Consider the following 26599-nt stretch of genomic DNA (forward strand, 5'->3'; position numbering starts at 1 on the left):
TGCTGTAGTTACAAAAATCTAAATATATAAAATAAATGCTAGTAACAGGAATTATATGTATATAAAAGGAGAAAAACATAAAAATAGAACTGTAAAAAGCCGAAGTTTGTTTACTTAGGTTTGGAAAACTAGAGCTCAGCATGGCTTGAAAGCCACATCCTCAGCTGGCATAGATTGGTTTAGTTCTGATTTCATCAGTTACCAGCAGCTGTGTTGTTTACTTCAGCTAGAATTTGTCCCTTCAAATATCAGGAAATTTTCTGTCTGTGAAGCAGTGGAGAGTAGCTAGCAGTACAGTCAAGGACTAAGAGCAGGTGAGTGCACATATATGCAAATTGTGAAACATTAGAGAAAACCAGACTGGTTGTCTCTTATTGTGAAATAATAAAATGATTCATCAGCACATCACTGCAAACTCGCTTAATATTTGAGCTAATTTTTCTCAAATTATTACTTGGTCCAAAGTTTTCCTGTGCTTCATAAGCCTTGATGCACCACTGCATTAAGGCACTTGACTGTTTTGAGCCTATTTCTCCATTTGAGCAAAACCCTCAAAAAGACAGTATCAACCTTTTTTCCTAAAATTGCTGTTGTTAAAACAACTGGGTGAATGTATCTGTGCAAAGGCACAGTTGCGTAACGACTTAGCTCCTTGAATTAATTTGAAATTTAAGCAGCATTGAGTGGTATTTTAGTGGCTCTCTAATCCTGTCCATTGCTTGTTAAGTCTGCAGACTATACCGCCACTGGAAGAAGAGCCCTGTAGTATTTAAATGACACTGTAACAGTATGGTATTATATTCAGGTCATTAGGGGGCATTGTGCAGGATTGTAGTTATCTGGCAGAATGTCAAGGGTGAATCATATAATCTGTGTTTCTTTGCCTCTCCAAATATGTAGATTAGAGGGGTTTTTTTTGTTTTTTGTTTTTTTAAAAAAAACAATTACACCTAACTCACCAGTGTTCTTCCTGTGTCTCAGCCCATCATACAGTCTGTATGCTGCTTGTATTGTTAACAAATGCAGAGAGTGACAAAAGGGAAAAGAGACAAATAAATATATATGGCTTAATTGGTTGATGATGTAGCTGGAAAAAACAGATTTTGAAGGACTTGCACTTCAGTTCTGGTTTTTAGAGTCTTTTTGAAAAGGCTTGCCTCAGCTGGGGGAAGACCTAACAAAGTGTAATTCTCATTTTATTAAGAATTTTTCTGTATGAATCAAAGCAGTTGATAGATAAGCATACAACTGAGCATTTCACTTTCACAGCAGGTATCATTTACTGTCCAAAACGATGAGAAATACCGAGGTCCAAGGTTAATGCTTTCCAGCACAGATCCCTAACGTTAATCTCCTGAAGAGGCAGGGCGACTGAATGTCCAAGGGAGATGGACACCTATCTCCTACCGCTTGTGCCTTAGAAGACTCCTTCTAAGATCATGCATATGGTCTCTTGTAGCTATTCTGAACCTTCTTCTCAAATGTCCTTATCAATCAAGCAGCTCTGGTTGAATTTAGAGAGAGATGTTAGGCTGTGAAAAGCATCTGTTCTCAGCAGCTTATTGCTATCTGTGGCTGGAGTTACTGTCTTCAGATCTGCAGGCTAAATATGATTATTCTATACACCATTAGAGACAAAATGAGCTGGGTTAGTTTAAAAATAAAATAAATAGTAGTTTTGGATCATTTTTTTCTGCAAGAAACTAGATGGCCTTAACAGAAGTAGCCTAGCTGACAGGTAGGAAATAAATTCCAGTGCAGGCAGTGACTCTTCCCTCATCTTGCCTTCACTGAGTTTATCTACAACTTCTGAGATGATGCGAATGTAAGAGAAAGCAATCAAAGTATCAGTTAAGGCCAGTGAAGATGAAGTGAAGTGCAGTTGGGTCAGAGGATGAAAAACTCTTCAAAAGGCAGAGCTAAAATCCTGTGTGTAGGACATGTGAGTAGGGTCTGCTCTTTCTGTGCTCCAGATTGTTTGGCAGAGATTGGGGCAGGGGGACCCAAAACAACCCTTTGCTTATTTGAACAGATTGTTTTTCTTTATACTAGAATATTGCCCAAGTTCCTGTATAGTGATTTCTTGCTGTGTTTCATGTGAAATTTTTAGAAGAATCTCAGAGCAAGAGGTGTGTTTAGTGTTGAGGGTAGTGGAAATGACTTTCAGGTCCTCTTTCCAAAAATAGCCTTAACTTATTAGGGAATGTTGCAGGACTCATATTTCTACAGGAGCACTGGATATGCGAATGGGGAAAATGCCTTACTTGGCAGAGTTCTTGCCATAGAAGGCAGATAATATCAACAGGTTAAACACAGATACAGACATAAAGTCCATGAACAAATACCAAAAGAAGCAGGCAGGAATGTTCTCTCTAACATCTGACTGTGGATGCTGGGAAGTAAAACAGGAATAAACTGCAGATAATGGCTAGACTCATGTGCCCTCCCTATGTATCTCCTGGTGTCATCATTGCAGACGGAATAGTGACCTGGATGGACCGCAGGATTAACTCAGCTTGGCATGTCGTATGTTCCAACTGCATGTTATATTCAGTCATACAACAATCCTTAAAATACTGTTCATGCTATATATTAGATTGTATCAAGGACTGTAGAGAGCCAGGCCACTCTTCTGTTTACTAATTTTCTACATGACTAAAGCAGTAAGACTGCATATTGTATGGGGATTTGGGGAAGTTAGTGTTGGTCTTTGTTCAAAAATGGGCTCAATTCATGCCAGTATGAGATGTGCTGAATTGCCCAAGACCTATTTAAACTTTTCATGTTCATTTTTATGGGAGGTTTAAGCAGTTTGCTTCTGCAGAAGATAAATTTTTCACTAAAGCTTAGTGGACTACCATCTCTCACTTTTGCTGTTGCTTTAGATACATTAGCTTGTGCTTTAAAATGTACAGCAAGAAGCCACTTCTGCTCCACCATTTCTGTTTGATGTTTTTTGAAGCGAAAATCAGTGGAGTTTCTTTAAAAATGTCCCTAGACAAAGAGCTCTCCAGAAAGAGGGTCTCTGTGCTGATCTATGTGGTTAGTAATTACTCCTATGAGCTGTCATTTTTAAGTAAAAATAGAAAATGTTAAATATTGATTATACATCTGTATACCAGATCTCTAGAAGCATGTAGATAAAATGGATTCAGATTGCATTTTCCCCTCTAATTTGGCACAAAAAGTAATAGTTTAACTCTTGGAAAAGTATGTATGAGCACATATGGCTATGAGCTTGTGCTTTATGTAGAGAGTTTTATTCTACTTATATAGTTAAATGAGGTATTACTAGGGAGTCTTCTGGATCTCAATTTCCTGCTAAAAGGATATGTGCTTGTTATCATGGTCTGGCAGTGAGCAAATAGCATGAAGTTCAGGATGCAGAGATCATTGCTGTTCCAATCAAATGTGTGCTGTACACCAGGTATTTAATGTAGACTGTATGCACTAGAAATGAAAAGTGGCCTGGCACTTAATATTACTATGCCAGTTATACATCTTCAATATATTTGCTGAGGCTGCAAAACCTTTTTTCTTTGACACTAAGGTTAACATAATTCAGCATCTCTCCGTCTTGACTAACATAATCTTGCTGATCTCACCGGTGCTACATAGCTAAAGCATGTTTTTCTCACAGCTTATTGAGGGCAAACATTTGGAGTATAGGCTTCAGTTTCGCTTTGGCAATGCAATCCACTGTTTCTTTTTGGATGCAGTCAGTTTGAAACACTGGTGGCTGTATTTTTGGCACAGAAACTTGTTGCACCAACTTGTACCTTTAGCCTCTTATAAGGACTGGTCAGGGAGATGCAAAGATTGCAGGTCTGGTTGCAAAACCCACATGTCTTAAAAGATAATGCCTATATAGTAAGCTCTGAATACTTGCATAATAAAGTAATCATCCTGCAAACCATTATGTTCCCTCAACAGGGAACCTCAAAAATAGATCTGACATAAATAGAACTTTTTTTTTTTTTTTTAATAGCCATTATCAATTGGCTTTAAGTATTAGCAGTATTTATGTGAAGCTGAACTGATTTCAGGTTCATTTTCCAGTTTCTTACAGAAGGAAGATTCTTTACTCGGAATGAATCTCATTGATGAATTGAGGAGGATATTTTAGAAATAAGAAGTGCTATGAAGTTTCATTTCAATGTTTATTCCCTTCCTGCACAGTAGGGTTCATGGTTGTAGATATTAGATAGTGTCAAATTGTGCCTCAGTAAAGATTCTGAGTAACCAATAACTACTTTGATTTGTAACCTGCTGACCTAGATTTATACTGGTCACAAGGGAATGGACCAGATTTTCTCATTTTGGTGTATAAAGGTTGCTGGATTCTTGCAAACAGTTCAGTGGGTTGTGTTCAGTTTTGATATTAGTCAAGGACGTACCTTTGACAACATCTCGCATTTTTTGAAGGTTTTGCCTCCATTTTCTGTAGCTCGTGGACTTATTTCTTTGCATATAAATACATACACAACCAATTTACTACTGTGACGTCTATGTAATCCCGTAAGCTATCAGAACTGCTGCTGTGATTTTTATAGTAGTAATGTTTTGTGATGGAGATGGTATACGTTGCAGGATGTCTGCCTTCTTGCTTTTGCAGACTTGTATTGTTGGGGTTTTGAGTTTTTTTTGTTTTGTTTTTTGGGTTTTTTTGGCAACACACAAACACAGAGCGTGTTGTCTTGAAGCTTCAAGGCTAAATGTGTGAGCACAGGTGTCACATTTCTAGCCTTTACATGCAATTTGAAATACTTGTTCAAATGTAGAGACTGTACATTTATGAAATACAAATGCACAGAGGGTGCCTGTACTTTAAAAGTCTTATGAAAATGCCTGTGAGGTGAGGCCACAGTATCTTCTGAAAACACTTTTTATGTTCTTGAACTTTAGAGTTCTCAGTCTTTAAAACTGGTATGAATGACAGAATGCCTTAAATACCTCCATATGTGTTTATACTTAGTAGGTATAAAATCACTTGCACTGAACTAACTTAGTGCAAAGGAGAAACGTCTGCTAAATTCACTTCCATGAAGTTGGTGGTTCTCTTAAGTTTCTATGCTGTGGAACAGTGGCCTCCCCACAGAGAGGGGAAGAAATATAAGGGTGTAGCAATCAATTAAATAGACAAAGTGAGTGAATTGTAGATAAATAAAAATGAGTGACAAAAAAGATGATGGCAAACAAAAGACTTCTGAGCAAAGAATCTTGGGCAGTGCCCACTTCTCCAAGATGGTGCCAAATTTCTGGAAGAATCAAAGGCTTTACTCTCAGCAGAGAGACTGAAAGAAGATTGAGTTCAAAAATAGCTTTGGGTCGAACAGGGGGAGGAGAGGGAGATAGTGCAATCGCTCAGATGAGAAACTTCAGATAATGTTTTAAGTGTCTGAGATGTCATTGAGAGAACCAGTGCTTAGAAAGAGACCTGCCTGGCTTATATTTTCACTGTAGAGCCACATGAAATCAATACTTGAAATAGGCTGCTCCAAATGCAGGTTGTCATTATACCATATTTACTGGTCTTATTGATCCTCCTTTTCCATGTGTGTGTTGCTAGCACTTCTGAGGCCACATGCCTTAGTTGTCTCGTGTTGCAGTAAGCCAAGCCGTTCTAAATCACTCCTAATGACTTGTGGAGGGAAATGTCTCTCCTGTTCCTTAACTAGTTAGGACTTTTAGGAGGACATTGAAGGCTCTTGCGTAACGTAACCCTTGTACTTGTGTAATATAAACTGTGTCCTCACTTGCAAAGTGGGTGACCTGTGAAATGGTGTGTATGCTGAAGGTATACTGTAATCCTGACCACTCCTATATCACCTCGAGGTCATGGCTGAACTCTTTCTTTTGTAATGAATGGATAGAACTGATGTAAATCCAACTGTACAGAACACTGAAGTCAAAACAAGTTCTTCTAATCGAAAAAGTTGTTTCAACCAACCTGCTCTTGGAAGTATAGTTGTATTCGTATTAATGCAAATTTTTATACTATTCCTGCGGATTTAACCAGTTTGCATTTCTTAGGAATAAAGACTGAGTAAGAGCCTTGGTTATTGCAGGGAGTATGTGTCCTAGAGGTAAGTTTGAGTGGCAGCTCTTGAGGTTAATTGCTACATAAGGATATTTCCATAGAGTGTGACCAGCTAAAGAACATTGTTTGCAACGGTGCCTTACTGTTAACGCTGTTCAACCCTAATCTGCAAAGCTTCTGGTAAGAGTAAAAGGGTAATTTGATTTCCATGCCATGATTTTTGGCTTCTTCTGCTCTGCCTGCCAGAAATAGTGCTGGTAACTGGCTGTATTTTCAGGGAGTTGGTTTCACGTACCCCAGGACATAGCCTGAAGTAAACAGTTGATTTTGTTGGTTACGTATGGTTGTCAGTTGATAATTTCAAAGACCGTCACAAAATAAAGTCTGAAGGAAGTTGCATAGTGAGCAGTGCGACTGGTGTCTCTGCCTCTGCTGCAAGGTAATATAGCCTCATATATAGTGTGGTCTACGGAAGGAGTTTGGGCGGTAAGTCACGACACATTTGTGGCATAGGAAATGGCATAATGTTGTTGAGAGTCTTTCCACGTACATATTAAAAATGAATGGAGGACTTGATCTCAGGCACAGAGAAGTGTTTTGACTACACAGTCTCCACATTTAGAAACAAAGTAGGACCTAATATGCTAAAAGGCAAGATTTATAATTTTGTTCAAGGTCTTTAGGAAGTTGAGTCCTTGACAATCTTAGCAGCAGACAACTGTGGTTAGGTTCTTGAGGAAATAAATGTCTTCTGTAGAGTAGTCCCTTCAATATTTTAGCTGGTTCATAAAAAAAAAAAGAAAAAAAGAAAAGCTTAATGCTATCGAATGAGATACAACAGTCTGAAAACCTCTGCTCGATAAATTGGTACATTCTTCAGGAAATCGATGATATTTCAAAAGCTGTTTCTTCAGATAGCAATCATTGGCTTAGTTTCCCAAATGAATATGGGATTTGAGCATTGAGAGAGGTCTGTATCCATTTATAATGGTGCTGGGTTAGTATACAGAGTTCTGGGCTTATCTCAAAAGGGATGCTGACACACAACAAAACTAATAAACAAGTTTCAAGCAGCAGTAGTTTCTTGTGACCTTAAGCATCGCTTAGTTTGGGTGTGAGGTTTAATTCAAAGGATTTGATGTTTGTTTCCTCCCTCTCTCACTCCCTCGCTTGCTGCACCTCTCATTTACTTTAATCTGTCTAGATATTTTTTGCCTTTCCTCAAAACTGTGAAAATGAAGCGGTGTCCACTGCACAAAATTGTGTTTTGCATTTAAGTTGCTCTGTAGAAAGAACATTGGGGGACACATGACTAGTTTTTGTTTTGTGTATAATAGGTTGTAACTGTATCTTTTGTAAATGAACATTTATAGGTTATTTCTGTTAAACGATTGAAAGTTACTCTAGTAAAAGAAGAGCAAGCACTTCATTATGCTCCCATGTGGAATACAGAAGTGTTCAAGGCTGCCTGTTGCTGCTGCATTAAGGAGGGTTGTAGAGCGCCAGGAGTCAAATGTGCGTGCAGAGCTGATCACCCTGTAGCACCCGAGAGATGTGCCAAGAAACATGAAAGCTTTGGGGTGAAGTTCAGGTTTTAAGACATGGGTAGTAGCAGCTGTTGTTTGGTCAGTCAGAATATTTGTGATTTTCAATCTTCCTGTTGAAATGCCCTTTATATCTGGTATAAATAGGTTTAGCTCAGTTGGTTAGAGCGTGGTGCTGCTAGTGCCAAGGTCACAGGTTCCATCCCCCTACGGGCTACGATGCGGGTTGGACTAGATGGTCTCCAGAGGTCCCTTCCAACCTTACCATTCTATGATTCTGATGATATCTATGAAATAGGCATTGCTTTCTTGTATTGAGCCACTTTTTAAGTGACCAAATAAGTAGGGGAGCTGATTTTTGCACTGAGCAGCTTTTTCATGAACTGGCATAATTCCAGCTAGTTCCACTTTCATATCTGCCTAATAATAAAATAAGTGATCTATGGTGTTTGCACATGAGCATCTTGCAGTTAATAGTTACTTGTCTTCATGACTGCATGTGCGTGGGAGGGGGTTTGGTTATCCCAGTTTTACAAGAGACAGGCATAAATTGACTTGTATACTGTGTCCTCGCTGTCTTATAGTGCTCCATGGAATGACTATGTCTTAAAGCTTTTCAAAAACTGCAAGGGGGGGGTATTTCACATTATATCATGCTCTATTCTTAAAGGAGTCAAGAGCAAATCGCTGCAATCATCTGGCTGGAAAGAACATTGATTTTTTTTTTGCATTTTTAATATCTAAAAGTCCTCATCAAAATTAATGTTTTCACAGTCTCAGTGCTGCAAGAGGCTTGTGTCTACTGACCCAAACCAGTTCAACTGTTTTTTCTTTTGAGGGGAAGGTGTATCATGTTGTTGTGTAGCCAACCTTGGCACAATGCCTTCCTCTCCCCAGCCTCTTTTGTCCCTCTTCCTACCCCTCCACCCCCAATTATTTTTTCAGAGCCCTTGACTTGCTGTTTCTGGGGTGGCAGCAGCAGCTGCTAGTGCTGTCCTGTAATTCTTCCATCTTGGTCACAGGGGACTGGAAGGGAAAAGACGATCTGTCTCGGCAGCAGTCCACCAGCTGCCACTACAATGTGTAATGCGCAAATTTGCAAAATACAGCTTTTAATTTTGCTTTGTAGTCAGAATGAAAAACTAGAGCACACCACCACTGCCATCATTGATTGATTAATAGAAGTCTATGCTCCCTGTTCCTTGGTTCAGACTGAGACAAAAAGTACTTGAAAGTGGCTAAAAGTAAGAGGAGAAAATCCTGGCAGGATTTCAGAATGATGTAGTATTTAACAGTACAATGTGCTGTTTGTGTGCTTGAGAATACACTGTGGAAAAAAGCAGGTAGTAACAAAAAATACTCAACTACATCAGAGTTTAAAATCCTGTTACTATCCTTGGAGTCATATTACTGTCCAAGTATTCAGATAAACAGAGTTTCGTTGTTGAAGTGTCGACGAGTAAGGGAGTTCCACAGATTCTAGCACAATCCTCAAAACATACATTGGAACATGTTTTGGGTTTGGGTGTTTTTTGAGAGAAGAAAGAGAAGAAAAGTTGGAGGGTATCGAACAGCATAGTTACTATTTTTTTTTCTCTGCTAGCCCTGAAGTTTAATAGTAGCACCAAAATCTTTTGTTCTCTGGATCCAGTCATGTACCCTGAGTTAAGGGAGTAGCACATAGAAAAGGTAAGCAATCCCCAAATTCTTATTAGAAATGTATCTATATAATCTCTTTAATGTATATTTATGAATGACAAATCTGTTTGTACAACTAGCAAAACATGGGCTGAATTTGTGAAAATTTATTTGCACTGAATAATTTGACTCAGGAAATAGCGGGTAGTTCAGAAGACTTGAACCATAAAGCACTATTTAGCTATAAAACTAATTCCTGTGGTTGTGGCACACATTGTTGGCCAAGTAAGATAGTTGTGCACATAGCTGAGAGAACTATTTTTGTCACAAGTCAATTTTGTAGCTAGTGTCCCTAGAGACCCCATTGCCCTCTTTGTTTTTGTTTGTTTGTTTGTTTGTTTTTTTAATACTCTGAGGTCCTTTGTCACAGAAGTTGCACAGGAACTGTAATGCATGAAGTCTAGCACAGAATCCTTTATATGTCAAGTCGTTACAGAGAGCATGAGATGGTCTGTGCCTGGGTGTCCATGCTGGTGGAAGAGCTAGAGGCAGCTGGCTGTCTGCTTTCCTCAGTTGGTGTCGTTGGGAGTGAGGGACTTGGAGAAGCCAGCTGCCATGTTGGCATGACTGCTAGAGACAGTGCGCGTGGGACATCGGTGATGATATCAGTTGTGGACTGCTGCTCTATCAGCATGTGCTACTGAATAAATCCAAATTCTGAGCAATCAGTGATCTCATTTTGACAATATGTCCACATTTTAACTATTCTGCTGAACATCTGCGAGTATACTAGCATGCAAGTTGTACTACTTTGCTACATCATCAAATTTGAACTGAAGCTTCAAATACAAATTTGTTTGGCTTTAGGTGTGAGCAAATTGAATCCTACCTTTGTGGTTAAAGTTAACTCTACCAATAATGGCACGGTTTAATCTTGTACTTATCCCCAAAAGCACTAGTCACATTTTTCTACATCTATGTGATGCTAATGTCAACAATCTTAAGTGAAAGCATTAGGAAACTAACTCCACAGACCATGCTGCTCTCAATAAAAAAGCTGTACAGATATATTGGGAGAATGAAGCTAAATCTAGGTGTGTCCTTGGGACTCCAAAAAATAATTTAAAATAGTCTACAGAATCAATAAAGCATACTATGTGCATATGTGTGTGTACACATTATCATGTATGTGTTGAATTTTTTTTTAGCATATGAGAAATACACACCCTTTTGTACACTGTGCTTCTAGTTGCAGGGCAAATACAGTAAAAAGAAATGTTTTATAAGGTGACCCATTATTTTGGCACCGGGGAGGTAAGGGGAGGGAAGAGGTGTGTTTGCCTAAAGTCTTTCCTGAGATATATATATATATATATATATATATATACTTACATATATATACACACATAAACATACATATATAAACACAATATGCTTGACTATTTATGTAAAAGTGGTGGTCAGTGCTCTTACCTAATGGAGAGAGAGGTCAAATACAGCAAAGTGCAGACATTTTGTGTCGTTCAAATGCAGTGTTTTGAGCACGCTGCCCACACACTCACAGAGACATGATAGAAGTAAGAAAACAAAGGAGATGGTGTTGGCAAGTAAATCAGAAGAGTACTTGGAAATACTACTTTAGCCAAATAATATGATACTGCCCATTACTAGTCTTTTACAGGATCAAAAATCGATTATTAAAAACTTCAAGTTTTAGGTCAGAAAGCTAGACCACTAGAACAGAATTTAAAACTTCAGTGGTAGCAAAATACTTACTAACATCTTTTGACTATATGGCAACATAAACCTCTAAGACCTCTGAAATAAAAGAAAGCAAGTTCCCCTTTTTCCAGTATATATTTTTATTTTCCTTCCTACTGCAAAAAAGCCATCCACCTTCTGTCAGTATTTCTTGAGCTTCACACTGATTTTAAATAGTATTAATGTTTCCTTGACTTTTCCTTCCCTTCAAAATTAGTGTTTTTAACATTTGACCAAATTCCCAGCACAGCTTCTTACATATACAGATAGTTATCTTAGTGCTATAAACAAGATCATTACTAGATACTGATACTTTGAGCACAAGCAGTTTTCTGTCCATTCTGTAAGGAATAATTTTTAATGAAAAGAACAGCATTAAATTCTCGATGACAACCAACCTTTACTCATTCATTCCCCTGTGGGGATTTGATCAATCTCTGCAGCTTCCTGCTTAGACATCGTACGCAGGGAATACCACTTTGGGGGCTAAGCTAACCTGTGAATAATTAAAGAGTGGTTTTTGAGAGAATACTCTGAACTTTTCTAGCAGCTGCAGTCAGTCTGACTATGCATCTCCCATGTAGCTCTTTCTACATTGAAGTTAGAATGTGGCTTTTTTGTCGTGCAGTGTCTATAAAACTTTGGCTGTGCAGTAGGCCCATAATCTATAGCTCCATTCTAGTGCTTAGAATAAAACGTTTGATGAAAGAGTGGTAGGAAATGGATATTGAAAGAAGATGTATTTCAGAAAAAGTAGCTGTATAGCATTCCCCTTGAAAGAATATAGTATTCTAGACAATAGAAATCTTATTTCTTAATTCCGCAGTTAAAAGAAGTCTTTGATAATCAGATCTTTCAAAAACACATATTCCCCAAGATCTTTCTTTTAAAAGGAGGGAGAAGGAGGCAGAACAAAATACAAGTTCTAAGCATGCTAAACATGTCACTTGGGATAACATCACTCCTGTTTGTTCTTGGTAAACAGAATGCCAGATCAAAAGCCAGCGGATAATCTTTCACTCTAAATTCTTTTCCTGTAATATCTGAAGCTGCACGGTACAAAATCCAGAGTGAAGAAGGCTATCCTCAGCTTCTTGCTTTGCCGGCTGATACAGGCATGATTTCATTATACAAACATTTGCTCCATTAATTGTGATTATTCCTAATCCTCCATTTTGCTTAATGGCAAAACATTTCACTAGAGGAAAAAAGATTAGATTAAAGTAAAGACTTTCAGACAGTGAAGGCTACTATTTGAAATCTGGGAGGGATACCCCCAAGATGTAAATTCAGAATCCCCAAAGTTGTTATTGAGACACCTAGAGAAGTAATACCTGGAAGTCCTCAGACATGCAGTTTGAATTAATTTAGTGTCATTTAATTCAATACTACTTTCTTACTCTCTAAACACCGGAGCTTAACTTTACTGGACAGGCACATAAATGGTCATGCATGTTGTGCTGTGTGTGCGTGTCTTCTGCAGGAGTGTGGAGGTTTTGGTTGTACGTACGTACCCAAGCAAGCGGCTAAAAGCAGTTAAATCGCAGAAATGGGTGCTCGGATGTTATATGGTTCTGTTTCTTTCTGCTCTCTTTCTTTGCTTTTTTAACTACTTACTGCTCATCTTCTCCAGCTCTAAAATTCCAGCTTTTACCTTGTTTTGAGGGCTTTGGATTAGAAGATTTTTCTCTATGCAAAATGTATGTGTAGGGTTTTGGGGGGGGGGGGGGAATAGGGGGGATTGCTTCTTTGTTTTCTCCATAAGGTGTGCGGTATACAATGGTGTAGAGGTCTTACAGTTTTTATTCTCTTGAAATCTGTAATAGTTTTACAGAAGCAGACCTGAGGCATGTGAAGGTTTTTCAACCCCCTTTTCCTTCCCCAGATCACACAGGAAGCGTAGAGCAGAGAGCTGCTCCTGGATCTCCTTTCCCATATGATAAAATCGTGACTAGCGGACACGTAGATGGATGTTGAGTGAGTGAAAATATGAATGTTGACACTTATCTGAGAAAGTCAGTGACATTCTGTACTTTGAATATCTTCTCTGTAAAGTGATAGAACAGTATTTCATAAATGTGTTTTGAGATTGCATAGGCAAAAGCATAAGGCATTTGTGAGAAAGAGGGTATTATTCTAAGAGACAAAAACCCTGAAATACTTGAAAACAATTCCTATTGCTCTAAGAAATTGCAACCCATATGGTTGTGGATCTTTGGGTTATTTTTCATATTTTAGCATGACATTTTTAGATTCATAGTGTAGCATGTAGGCTGTATATGTTAAGGAACCAAAGTGAAACAAAAATTAACAAGGTTAAAATGCCTTTCTTTGAAATCAGCTAATTTCTTTGTATTTTCTGTTCTGAGTCTCCCTGAGCCTCCCCAAGTCCATTAGGCATAAGTCGGATTAGCTCAGTGACTCTTATCAGACCTCTTTTTCCTGTCACCCCCAGATAAATTTATATGACTTAAGGAGTGAACTCCAGGCATAACCTTATTCCTGCTGAGGACAGGAGCTGCATTTGCTGAAGCTCTGTGTTGGTGAATAGTATCCCACTGTGCTCTATACCGGAGAGTGTGTGGGTGGCAATTTACTTGGTAAACAAAGGCAGGCAGGGAAGGAAGATAGTTAAGCTTATGTTTCTTAATGTTTTAGATCTCCTTAAAACATGCTGTTGAAAATTAGCAGTAACAAATAACACAAAATGAAGATTAGTGTTGATTCTACTATTTTTTTTTAATTACAAAGCTTTAATTAAAAGGAATTTTCTGTGTGTTTATTATGAAATTAAGTTTATGAATATCATTTATTGCAATCTTGGGATAATAAATGAAGACTATTCTCTTTAAAGATAAATATTTAACTTCTGTCTCTTAAACGGGAATCTTCTATTTCACCAGCAGAAAAGGCACATAATATAACAGCGGGCATTAGACACCTCTCTCCTGGCGCCATAAATGGGTTCTTTTCTCATTTGTCATCTCAGGTGTAGGGAGGCAATGTGGATTAGATGGCAAGGGACCGGAAAGAGTGTCAGGAATTATTGACATCCTTATTTGTGCCACGTATCTACTATGTGACCTTGGACAAATCTCTTCACCTATGCCATATCTTGTTATTAGATTATAAATCTCTGCTGAGAAAATGTGTCACAGCTTACTTTTGTATCTGGCAAAGAGTCTATAGATCCTATTGTAAAACAAATAGTAGAAATATTGGTAGTATTTTTTTTCTGGAATAGTAGTCTTAGTTGAAGCTACTAGTTTCTTTTTCAGCCTAACTCTCCTACTCTGGTGTCCAGCTTAACTGCACAGAGGTTCCTTCTCTCTGTTGCCTTACCAATTTGATTTTTGCCAGCAGAAGATAATTTTGCTTAAAATTTTTTTAAAGATTGTATTTCTTTTGCTATTTATTCAGATAGACAAATATAGTGATTGTGTAGCCATTGGAGAGTACAAATAGACAAACATTCCAAAGTAGAAAAATAAAGATATGATTATTTCCTATGTTTTTTCTGTAGATTAAACTAGAATGTTTTCTACGGCCTTGGTGTATGAATCATGTGTTTTAGCTGAGGTCACAAAATGTGCTTTCTCAGAGGAAGGAAGGCTTTTCATTCTGAAGTAGCCAATCTGGTAACTGTTACCCACATACATCCTGACAAGTACAGCGCATGCCACTTTGGGAAAATAACTGACCTATTCCATGTGATGAAACTCTTCTTCCAGTCCATCTCTCATTTCAAGCTGATACCCTTCATTGTCTGTGTTGACTTTGGAAAGGAACTTCACATGGGAGAATCTCCATTCCGGTTCACTGACTTGAATCCAGGCCACTTATGCTGCTGTGTGGAGAAGCTACTAGTCCGCGTGGAAGGAGGGTTCGTGGTATAATGCATCATGTCATCGTATTTTTGCCAGTACAGCTGGCCACAAACTGATCTCTTTCCTTACACTGCGTTTCATTTGCAGTGTGGTTGGTTTGTGTGAATTTAACTCTGTCTTTTGCAGAATTTACCATTGGAATGGGTTTGTATGTCATCGGAAGAAAAAAACCTTACTTGCCTATTGATCGCAAATATGCCATCTATTCTTTGGAAAAGCTTAAGGATTTTGATGAGGGAAAACTCTTAATAAAATTAAGATGCCTTTTCCTGTCCGTTCCCCTCAGCTATTTCACCCTCCCCCCTCCAAACCATCATGTTTGATTACTTCATGATAGAAAGTTATAATTTAGAATCATGAGGTTTACTTTAAATCCTAAAAATAAATAAGCACTTTTGGGGGTTTTTTTGTTTGACTTTTATGATACTTAGGACACGAGAATTGTATTTTTCAAATTTTTTGCTACTAAAGTACTAACAAGATTAAAAAAGAGAACTAAGATTTCGTGTGATAGTCTCTTAGTTCTAAGACTTGAGTCTTTAAATAATTTCAAAATAACATTAGCAATTATTGAAATCAAGCAGTATCTTAGAGATATTTTTATAATGGCTGTTTATAATGGCATGGTTTGTTTCATAGCCTGATGTATATGAAGTAAACACTGTGGGAATGCTGGGTGCATGGGACAGGTCTGCGTTGTGCTCTCCCTCCCAGCATATGGAGGGCACACTACAGCATTAGAACAGAATTTTTTCATCATGACAGAATTGTCAATCCGACATGTCTAAAATCTGGTGTACGCTGAAATTATCAACAATCACTAGTAGATAATAGTGGAAAGCTGAGCTGCCAACTAATCGATATTTTTACAATTCAGTTTAAAATGAAAAGTCAGAAGAAAGTAACTTAAAGAAAATATTGGTTTGACTCCAAGGAAAAGGATGTAGCTTGGTTTTGATTTTTTTCCTTCCTTTCTAAAATCTTAAGTTAAAAAAAAGTTTAATAAAATTGCAATATTTAAATTTTAAAATGGAAAAAATTTGTTTTAGGCAAAAACATACCCCCAAAATCAGTCTGAAGCCACTGATAGTTCAGCTCAGCCAAAACAATGTCATTTTTCAGTAGAGATAACTCTTGTCTGCAAAAGTTGACCTTGTGCAGAAAGCTGCCCTCAGACACGGGAGCAGACCTTTGCACTGGAATGCACTGGTTGCTCAGGGTGCATGAGTGGCACTAGCTATTGGGGTTTGCACCAATGCTTGTGAGTGGAGATATCTTCTTTTCAAGTAAAATTGAAATGAACACATCTATGTGTTGATGATGATAAGAAAGATTACTTTTTAAATTTTTTTCTAATGTCAGAAGGGAGAAATATATATCAGCCTAACCTGCCTTCCTGTATAGAGCCAGGAGCTTCTTGTACACTGATATCAGACTATAATTTAATATGTTAGATTGCTAATCAAATTGCCAAACTAGGCAAGCAGGTTGTCCTGTGGTGTCAGAGTAAGGATGATGGCTTTGTGCTTAAGACACTGGGGAAACAGTCGTTCAATATCTGCTGACCTTGGGAAAGTCGGTCGATCTCACTGTCTGGAAGGGGACTAATAATACTTTCTTTCATTTCTTTTCTTTTTAGGTTGTGGGCTCTTCAAGGCCTTGTCTTTGTGCTTTATATAGTCAGCAACAGAATGCTGGTTCCTGGCTTTCACCATTGCTGTAACACAGGCAGTGATAATAGTGTATTTGTCAGCACACGATAAAACCATTTGGTGTTGTCTGTTGGTGGGATACCCCATGTTTAACTACAATGATTTTCAATATTGTTTAGTTCAGCTGTTTGCAAAGGCCTGAAAAGTCGTTTAGAAAACCTACTTTATTCTTCAAAAGCCAAAGGTTTCATGGAAGTGTTGAGTGTGATTCTTGAAAAGGGGACCAAATGGGAGCCCTACAAGATCTGAAAGACAAAAGCGAATCTAGATGAAAGTTAGAATGCAGCTGGTCCCAGCCAAGGTGTGCTGTTGGTTGAACAGGCGGCGTTCGCGTGCAATCCATGAGGAAGCGTGGCCTCTCTTGGGAGGTCTGAGCTGGTTACACCTCAAGCTGGCTGCCCCCTTTCCCCTAAGTTTCTTCCTCTGCTGCAGCAGAGTTGCAGAGCAGCTGCAGAGCAGGGTTGACCTGCTATAAGTGATAGCCTGACGTACTAAGGTAAACCAAAAACCAGTGCCTCTGACATAATTCTTTTTGTAGTAAAGGTCTGTCTGGGATACCTTACAAATTAAGCCTTGAGCTGAGTCTGCCATAGGTGGATGACCATGCAGTGATGTCTTTCAGTGCAAATGCATTTCAGCAAAGGCCAGAAATCATTTCAGTCTGCCATGAAGTAGTTATGGACAGTTTAGAGAAAGAAATGTTGCATCATTGGCAGCAAGAGTTCCTACATTAAAAAAAAAAAAAAAAAAAAAAAAAAACTATTTTTACTAAAATTTCTCTCATCATAAAATAAAATTCTCTAGTTACTGCTGTCTTTTAACAAGATCAGGGAAAAAAAATGTATTTGCGATATTAGGGGAGGTCCACAGTCAAGCCCAAGTATAAGAACAGAGGTCTGCTAAAATTAGTCATGGTGCAGTGAATTTTTTTTGGCCCTTGTGGGTATTATGTTAAACATGATTTTAAACCTATTTGTTGCCTCACTTAGAGTTTTTCAGGCTTTTGAGTTTATCCTCTAACTGCTCCCGAGAGCTGATTTTTATCAAAGTTTCATTGTATCTTTTTCAGTCTTGAGAAGATAATGCATCCTTGTGCCAAATCTGCTTTCCACTGAAATCAATGAATAACAAGGCCCAATTGCTTGCAGGGCAGTAGTGTTGTTGCAAGGTTATCAGAAGGTTAAAGGTACAAATCAGCTATTGGCTTCAATAACTCCTGTGAGAGAAATATGGGGAAAAGATACCTCTTTTTGTAAATGAGAGACCAGTGGATGACTATGGTATGATTCTGACCTTTGCTGTAAAAGGTGCAAGTGCAACAAGATTTTGAGACTCTAGCAAGAGGAGGTTTGAAGGCTCTCATTTTGGGTATAACGGGAGAACTTTTGCTGTGAGCATCTGTGATGCTCCTCATGGGTTACAATTGTGTCCCATACTCCAAAAAGCAAACCTTTATCCAAAACTTCAACTTATCCTTTTAAGGTTCTCAAGAAAAGTATAGATGCATTTTACAGAATTTTTTGCAAACCTCTGAATAACTGGGTTTGTTTGGGAGAAGGAAGAGAAATACGACAAAAAAGGCTATTACTGAAATATTTGTGACCATTTGGGAAGAAGAAGAATTGAAAATCTCCCAGGATTTCTTGACCAAAGAGGTTCTGGTAAGTATGTCAACTTCTGGAAGCCAGCCCAAAACCCTGAGAACTTTGAGGTTTGCACAGTGCTAGTGGCTATCAGGGGAAGAGAAGATGTGCATTTAGGGGTTTGAAAAAAGGAGCATATTACTTGTGATAAGTAAGATGTAGCATATCTTAAAGTATTTTGAAGAATGAAGAAAGACTTTGGTCTCTTCTACCCCAGCTTCTTTCCTTCCCTTTGTTTCTATTCCCAATAATTCTGCAGTGCAGAAGGAAATGATTTAAGAAAAGACTAATTGACACTCATGTGTGAAAGACAAATACTGAAGCATAAGATTCTCAACAGCATTCTGCTCTTTCTTATATGAAGAAGCATTTATTTTAATATTCATCCCCATTAGCACTTAACAGACAGTGATAATGTGTTAAAAATGTTCGGTATATTCTGATTATGCTCATATATACTGTACTTAATGATCAGAGTTCATTGAATGTGGTGGGCTCCCAAGAGATTCACCCACTGAAATCATATGGATCCTATGTTTGTCTTAAGTCAGAAAAAAAACTTTTTTCTAGCAAGTAGGCACTGCTATTAACTTTTCTTTCTTGTGTTATTTTTTGTATATAGCCACTCTCGGATTAACAGATTTCAATTTTGCTATGTTATTCTGTGTTTATGACAGGACACATGGTGAGTTTAAAACCTGGAAAATTCCTTAATTGTCATTGATAATTGTGTTAGAAATAGGATTTGGGGGACATCTCAATTGAACTGGAAATCAAAAATCTTTGAAATTTCCTCTGAGCAAAAAAGTTTTAGAAAAAATTGCTTTGAAACTTGAATGAAGCAGCCTGCTGTGTTCTTGTAGGTTCCCCATAGCTTTGTTACCACTCGATGGAGGACGTTAGCACACCTGGATCCTGGCAGGAGCAGAGAGGAGCTGCCCAGCCAGGGCAATCCTGACGGAGACCCTGGCTTGTGTTAGCTGTTGACTCAGGAACAAGTCTCAACACTTCTAGTATTGACCCCATGAGGCTTTCAGGATCCAAGGCAAGGAGCCTTATTATTTACAAATGTTTCAGATTCAATCAGTTACTGTTTTCTGAGGGAACTTTATTTTGTCAGGGAAAGCCATTGAAATCGTTAATCCTGAGTCCTGATCCAACAACAAGCTGTATGCAAGTGGAAACCTGCCTGCATGGAATTTACTTGAAGGTTCAGTGCCTCTGATTAATTTCTAAAAGTTCTGCTTCAAATTATATTTCTTCTATGGAGTTTACGTTTAAGAGGGGAAAAAAATCTTAAAGCCCAAGGAGAGCTGGTGTATTTTCCCTTTTGTTCTATTAGCATTTATTCTATTTTTAAGGCAGAGAATAAACTGCAATTTTGAAAAGTACTGTCATACACTACTCGGTGATAAAGTCTCTATAAGTTTTGGCCCCTTCTGCACTACCTACAGTATGAAAAGGAAAACGTGCTCATATCTTTGTGATAACAAAGAAATCATTGTGCTGTGTTTCATGAAGACTAACTAAATTTTATGCATTTAAAGAATAGCACCTAAAAGGGTAAGGGTTAGGAATTCCGGTAAAGATTTTGAGATACAAAAATATTTATCTTTCTCACTGCTAAGACCAGAGTTTAGAAAAGAACATGAACATGTGTTCAATGTCAATCTTGATCTTATTTTGAAGAGTACTTAAAGTGTGAACTTAATCATATATGTTAGTGCTGTCCTGATTCAGAGCTGTAATGGGCCACTAGTTCAATGGAAATTAAGCCTGCTTCAGAAACTCCAAGTGTTGGAGACTTGCAAGGCCGAGGATCCCAGCAAAACTCTCTTTTGCGATAAGAGTAAAAGTAGGTATTTTTGTGGTCGACTGGACTGTTTTGAAAGGACAGAAGAGAGCAGTGGAGAGGGACCTGGAAAATGCTGGACCTTTAGGTAGCTGGGTAAAACTGCCAAATTTCATCCATCGGACCTGGACAAACTATTGGGAACAAGGTTTATGTGTATTTATCTTCTCCTTTCCCAGAATGGCCTCTGGAGCAGCAAGCCTAGTGAATAGCAGCTATAGTAAATGCAGTATTCATGTTTGAAAAGATCATCCTTTACCAATCAGAAAGAGAATTAAGTAGTATACTATCTCAGCAGATCCATTAGATGGTGAATGGGTGAGAGGTTGCCTTTGGCTAGGAGAACTTTCAAGAAGGTGAGAGAAATCCTCTTTATGTCTTTGCTAGGGCCTTCACTACTGTGATATTCAGGGCTGAGTGACTTCACCACACAAAGTCCTAAATATAAAATGATTCCTAAATGTTCAGCTGAATGTTAGACAGTTAGATGGTTTTAAAAATAAAGCTTTATATTTAAAGTATGTAGGAAACAGATAATTTTCATTAATAACTGAAGGCAATAGACAGGAACCGGGATATCAGTTCTGGCTCTCTCAGTCTCTTATTTGGAAGTCAGTAGATGTTTCTGTGACTTAGTGCTCATTCTCTAACAGAGGTGAAACTGCTTTGGACCTGCCGGTTGACACTCTTGAAGATCATCTGCTGCTAAAGTCGCAGCTTTGACTTATATATACAGTATTTTAATGAGGTTTTCCATCATTGCTGTATTAAAAGTTAGAACTGTGTGCACATATGTATTTATTTACATTACAGAAATGGTTACAGTTGCTTTTGAAACATTCTGAAATAGGGGACTGGTATCCTTGATCCCTGCTCTCACATTCTTGTTAATGATTATGCTGTTTTGTCGAAGCAGAAGAGTTTCTGGTGTTAACAGAGATCCCACAAGCTAGAAGGTACAGCTTTTTCCTTCTAACAAAAATACTTCTTAATGGTCAGTACTTTTTCAGTCAAAGAGTTTGTTGCATTCTTCTTCTTAAAAAAAAAAAAAAAAAAAAAAAAAAAAAAAAAAAAAAAAGAAATACACAAGGATATTCAGTTGAAAAAGCTACAGTTTATGGCACTCTGTGTGTGCTTTTTAATCACACTGGGCAGCATCCCCGTGGTGCCACTTCACCATTGCAACCAGCCACTGACTTAATCTTAAACAGGACTTTAATGAAGATCCTGGTGAGTACATAGTAAAACATCCAGTAAGGATACTAAAAGCTATTTTTTTGTTACTTTCAGCTCCTGTAATATAAGAATTCCTTTTTCCCAAAAATGCTTTGTGCAGATGAGAATCACAGCTTTTCAGGGTTCTTTTTCTTTCCCTCTGTCCCTGAATTTTGTCTCAGGATCAAGTTGAGATTTGTTTTTGTTCCTCAGCTAGTCCAAAAACCCTCCTGAGCCTGAGAGCAGTTGCAGATGCTGTCCATCAAGATCAACTTCCTCTGTTCGGTCGTGGAGATGAAGAACCTCTTGCCCTTCATCTCTCCGTCCAACACCGATTACCTTCTGTAAACCTTCCTCAGAACCGTGGTGTTCTAAAATGTGGTACGGGATGGAGGAGGGAGGGAGGAAAATGCGCTGGGGAGAACAGTGAGGGAATGAGACTGATTCAGTATCTGGTTATAGATACCTTTCCCTAGATATTTGTAAATCTTTAGATCTTTATAAACTCCCTCCCAAATACCTTTGTTCTCACTTGCAAATCTAGCGTGTGGAATTGTTTTATTCAAACTTTACTGAAAGACAGGATGTACCTTAGAATTAGAAATATGATGAGCTGTCAGCCTCTACCCAAATTCCATCAGATCTCTATAGTTCTCAATAAATGAACTGACAGCGTATGAGCCAGATAATACAACAGGAGTGTCGTTCTGTTGCAATTTTAAATCATGTTGTTCTAACAGGTATACAATTTATCTCTACCTCTTCTTTGTGAATGAGAAATTAATAGGAAAAAGCATTATTTTTCCTGATTTTTGGCAATATTAATAAAAAATTTCAACTATGTCAAATGGTAAGATTGGATATCCTGCAGAAATACTGTCAGGCAATGAAAAATGAAATGACTTTGCTGTCAAGGGTTAAGCAAAAATTTGAAGTATTAATTGAGGCCTAATACTGTTTTGTTTAGTTTTATTAGCTTGGTAAACAAATGTCATATCTAACAGCAGAAAATTACTATCTCATAATTTAGTTTTGTAAGCTACAGGATCTTAATTTAACTGTTTACTTGATGGGAACTAGACCACTGGCAATGAAAAGTGTATGTGCTGTAGGTCTATTCTGTCTCTATTTCAGTGACTGGACTAAATTGAGTATTTTGTTAAACTCTTCTTTAGCTGTTACTAGTATGTGTACAAAAATTTGCCCTGCCTGGGCTATTTGTGGTATATTTTTCCACCATGCTGCTTAAAATGCGAGCATAATCTTCCTCTACACTGCCTTTATCATAGGGTAGCTGCTAGTGGCAATTCTGGTAATTTGTTTGTTTTAAGGAACACCAGCAGTTACAATCATCATCATCTTTCTAGGCTTAATGGGACTAGCTAGAGCCAAGGAGAAAACCATGTGAGAGCTAAAGTGCTGTAGAAATATTTGTCAGAGAGAAAAAACCAAAAGTTTTTGTCAGGCTTTATTCCTCTAAAGGCTTATTCCAGAGTACTACTGTTTATTCTTAAGAGCAAGAAATAGAAAGTATTGTGTGCGCTTTCATCAACCATTTATCCAGATCAGAGTTTTTTGCCGTACATTTGTCTCATGATTAGGTTTAGTTTAATCAGAATAAACATGTCTATGTGCGCTTGTAACTTGTATCATTTCTTTATTCCCAGTTCTAAAAATTTTTGGACACACACTGGTTTTGTGCTCAAGTGTTTCCTGCTATGCAGGTGAAATTATTGTAGTGCTATGTGTTGATCCACCATACTGCCCCAGTGGAGCCCTGGGTAGCCCCCAGTAACCCAGGTGCCAGCTGACTAGCACACGCACCTTGGCATCTCGTGTTGGAGTCGGCTGAGGGAGAACTAGAATTTGGATGCCATTCCTTCCTTGAAATCTGATTGTTTTTCCTTTGTAGCAGGCTATTAAGTATGTGTTTCCTTAAAGTTGCCATGCTGGAAAATCATTAGGCCTTACCTCAGAAAAACAATAGTGAACGAAATGGGTGGGCTCTCTGTTATTTTTTTAAGGCAGTTGTCTCCTTGTGCAGTTGCTGGCAAAGCAACTGAATGGTAAACAGGTTACTTATGAATTGGGAGTCACAACGGCTGGGTATCTTTGGATGCTGCGATGGACATTTTTACTGTGGAATACAAGTTAAAAAGTTAAAAAGACAAAGAACATGACTGTATCTAAACATTCAGGTGATGCAGAAATTTGTAGATTCCCTGTGCACCAAAGTGTGGTTTTTTTCAATAGAAGCATTGTGGACTTTCACAGCATTTTTGAGTTTCATCTTCCCCTCTGAAGCTTTATCAGAAGTACAGAGAGTTAGTATAGTTCTTAAGTATGAGTTTATGCTTAACCCCATTTCACACTAAACACGGTAGTATGCTTTGCTATTGTAACCTTTGGAAATCTGTTTTAATGCTGCTTACAAGTAATTTATTCAATGGAATATGAATTTCCTTGAACTTTAGTAGTATTCTAGTGAAGTACAGAATTCTCATTAAGCAAGTACTCTTCCTATGAAATGCATTGTTATTTTTTCTGCTATATTAGTAATGAATTATAATTTTTTTTTCTCCAATTAGGACTTTTGACTGCATCCCCCATCCTGGTCTTTTCACATTGTCTGATCCAAGTCGATATGTTCCTTAGAAGAAGCAAAGAAATTCAGTATTAGTTTTTCTCTCAGGTATTATGTTAATTTTGTTCAGTATACGTGGAAACTCACAGAGATGCCTAAATTATAATGTCAATTTAAAATTCTGTTTATAACATAAGTTTAGGATGGAGGGTGGATGCAGTGGACAAACATGGAACGCAAGAGAACTCACCCTAACTGTTTTGTGTACTCAAAAATTTTATTATAAATTTAAATATTCAAAAAAACCCATGAAAAATAAAATTAAAAGCTAATACAACATTATTCTTTAATCAGAGGATAGTTACTTACTGTGTAATTGAACAAAGGAATCATCATAATTTCATCAATGCCATTAATTAGAAGAGGCTGAAATAATCTTTTTTTCCTTTAGAAATGTTAACCAAACACCTTCCTATTTTGAGAATAATTTGGGGAATTTTACCATAGAAATTATGACTGTATTTTATACTATAGAAATAATTATTTATATACATATTTTTACATATATAGATATATGAGAGAAATTTCTGTGAATTCTTACTTACTAATCAATATCAGGGTTTGAGTGTGGCGTAGAGATAACTTCTATAAACGTTTCTAATTTCTTCTTTCCCTCTCTGCATCTTTCCAAGCCCTTTATGCCCTTCGCCAACATACTTGGTGGATGTTGGCAAAGATGTCATATGAAAAAGATCAAACATAAAGATGAATCTCTTGAGCACATTGTTCACTGAAATAAAAATCTGTTCCCTTTTGTGTCAGGAATAATTTAGTCCTAGGCAATTCTTAACTTGTTTTCCACTTCCATATTCAGACACTGCAGGCGTAATACTTTCAGAAAGGATTTTGATCTGAGTATCTCCAAAAAGTCCTTACAACATATCTAACAGAAAAGGTTTCACCCAGGATAAAATGAGACAGGGAGTGATTAGGCCACTTGCCCGAGGGCATTGTACTGAGTCAGTGGCACCAGCAGGTACCAGGGAGGGAGCCCTGGGAGAGGGTCCCTGTCAAACTGCTGTTCGGGCAGGCAGTCCTGAAACTAGAAGACGCCATTACCCATAATTTTACCATTCAGAAAATCAAATGCAGGAACCAGTTAAAAAAAAAAATTGTGTGATGCAGCTAAAAGCTCTTCTAGCTTTAGTAATCACTTGCTGTAAAGATCACGTACCCAAACAGTGAATGCCATTTAGAAATAATAGTGTAGCATTTGGTACTGCTTTGTTTGGTAGTGAAGGTGGAGATAAAGCCCAGTGTCTCTTGTTAGCAAAAACTTACTGAAACAGTAACTTTCTGAAACAAAACCTGGACTTCCGCATGGTGGTTTGTGTTACTGATCTGCCAAATGTTTCAAGAATTCTTGAAACTTCTAACAGTTAATCCCAATTCATTAAACCTGTCACTTTTAGGCACTTCCAAGTACTATAGACTTTTGCTAGGCCTTGTTTTCTGATGTTCACAAAAAAAACATAGCATTCAAGATAGCAAACTGTTTGAAAGTACTACAGAATTTGGAAAGGAATTTGCTTTATAAGTTCACATAGAAAATGTCTGTCTATACCGTGAAATAATAATGAATTACATGTTAAAATCACAAAAGCAAGGCTTCATTATGATTCTCATCAGCAAAAGACAATTTGCTTTCGAACACAACTGTTTACATTTGTATTACATAGGGGGTGCAAGTATCAATTTTTTCCATGGAGGCTGGAAAAAAGGTATAGCATCAATCTTAATTAACTTTGTGATGAACAAATCTTTTGTTAGTAAGGGTTTCTGTATTAAAACCTGGTTGTAATGAAAAACATATTAACTGTTAAATTGTATTAATGCTGAACCACTTCTGGTTTTATTTAGGATAAATTTAATCCCGTACCTTTTAAATGTCACAGTATTCAAATCTTCCCAGACTTCAAGTTCTATACAGAGTGTTCACAATGCCATTTAAACATCACCTTCACTGCACTTCAATACAGTATGCGAAATACAATCAGAAAAAGGGGTAGTACAGGCCTTCCACAAAATCTCAACTAAAGGTGGTCACCCTGGCTGTGAAATATGCCGCACTAGAAGTGTGATGATAGTTTGAGTCCTGTGCCCGTACAGATTACCTTGACCAAAGGAATTACCTTAACCTCTCTGTAAAGACAACTAACATTGGCTCACTAATAGTCCCAGCTTCTTGTACTTCTGAGGGTCAACTAAAAATTAAAGAGAGATCACACAGTTATGTCATACAGACCCCAAACAACATCCATAAAATTGTTGATCACCACTGTATGTGGAATCCAAGCCAGCCTCAGACCGGGGCATTTGTAAATGCTCTGAGCTGTCTGGTGTTGTGAAACGAAGTGTCACTGAAGTGAGCTTTTCCGGACGGTTCTCAAAGTCTACCACTTTGGCTTTGTTTTAATGTTGTGTGTTTTCTTTTAATACATGAAAAAATGCTAAATAGAAATTGTGTAAACGTTTTTCCCCTGATTTTTAATTGGTTGAATGAGGATAAAAATATTCATGTAGGGAATGGGTATGACAGTGAACAGGCTCACTGCAGAAATGCTGACCTTTGAATCAGAGGTGGCTTGGTGGCTGCATGTAGAACCAGTTTTAAATGGATGGGTTGGCAAAGTGGTACTGCATCCTGCTGGACTTGGAGACGA

The 26599-nt window shown here is 37.8% G+C and overlaps 1 protein-coding gene across 10 annotated transcripts in view; it reads left to right on the forward strand.

Moving 5' to 3' along the window:
* The window catches only part of ZMIZ1 (zinc finger MIZ-type containing 1), a 342305-nt gene that overhangs the window by 117546 nt on the left and 198160 nt on the right, over positions 1-26599 (forward strand). For 8 of the 10 annotated variants that reach the window (XM_062579764.1, XM_062579766.1, XM_062579765.1 and 5 more), the window contains exons 4-5: positions 9188-9273; positions 12869-12960. The exons of the other annotated variants lie outside the window; for them this stretch is intronic. The gene's annotated coding sequence lies outside the window, so the exon portion shown is untranslated. The remainder of the gene's footprint in view (positions 1-9187; positions 9274-12868; positions 12961-26599) is intronic. 10 annotated transcript variants of the gene reach the window in all.

Source organism: Rhea pennata, chromosome 7 (assembly GCF_028389875.1).
Source record: "Rhea pennata isolate bPtePen1 chromosome 7, bPtePen1.pri, whole genome shotgun sequence".
NCBI lineage: Eukaryota > Metazoa > Chordata > Aves > Rheiformes > Rheidae > Rhea > Rhea pennata.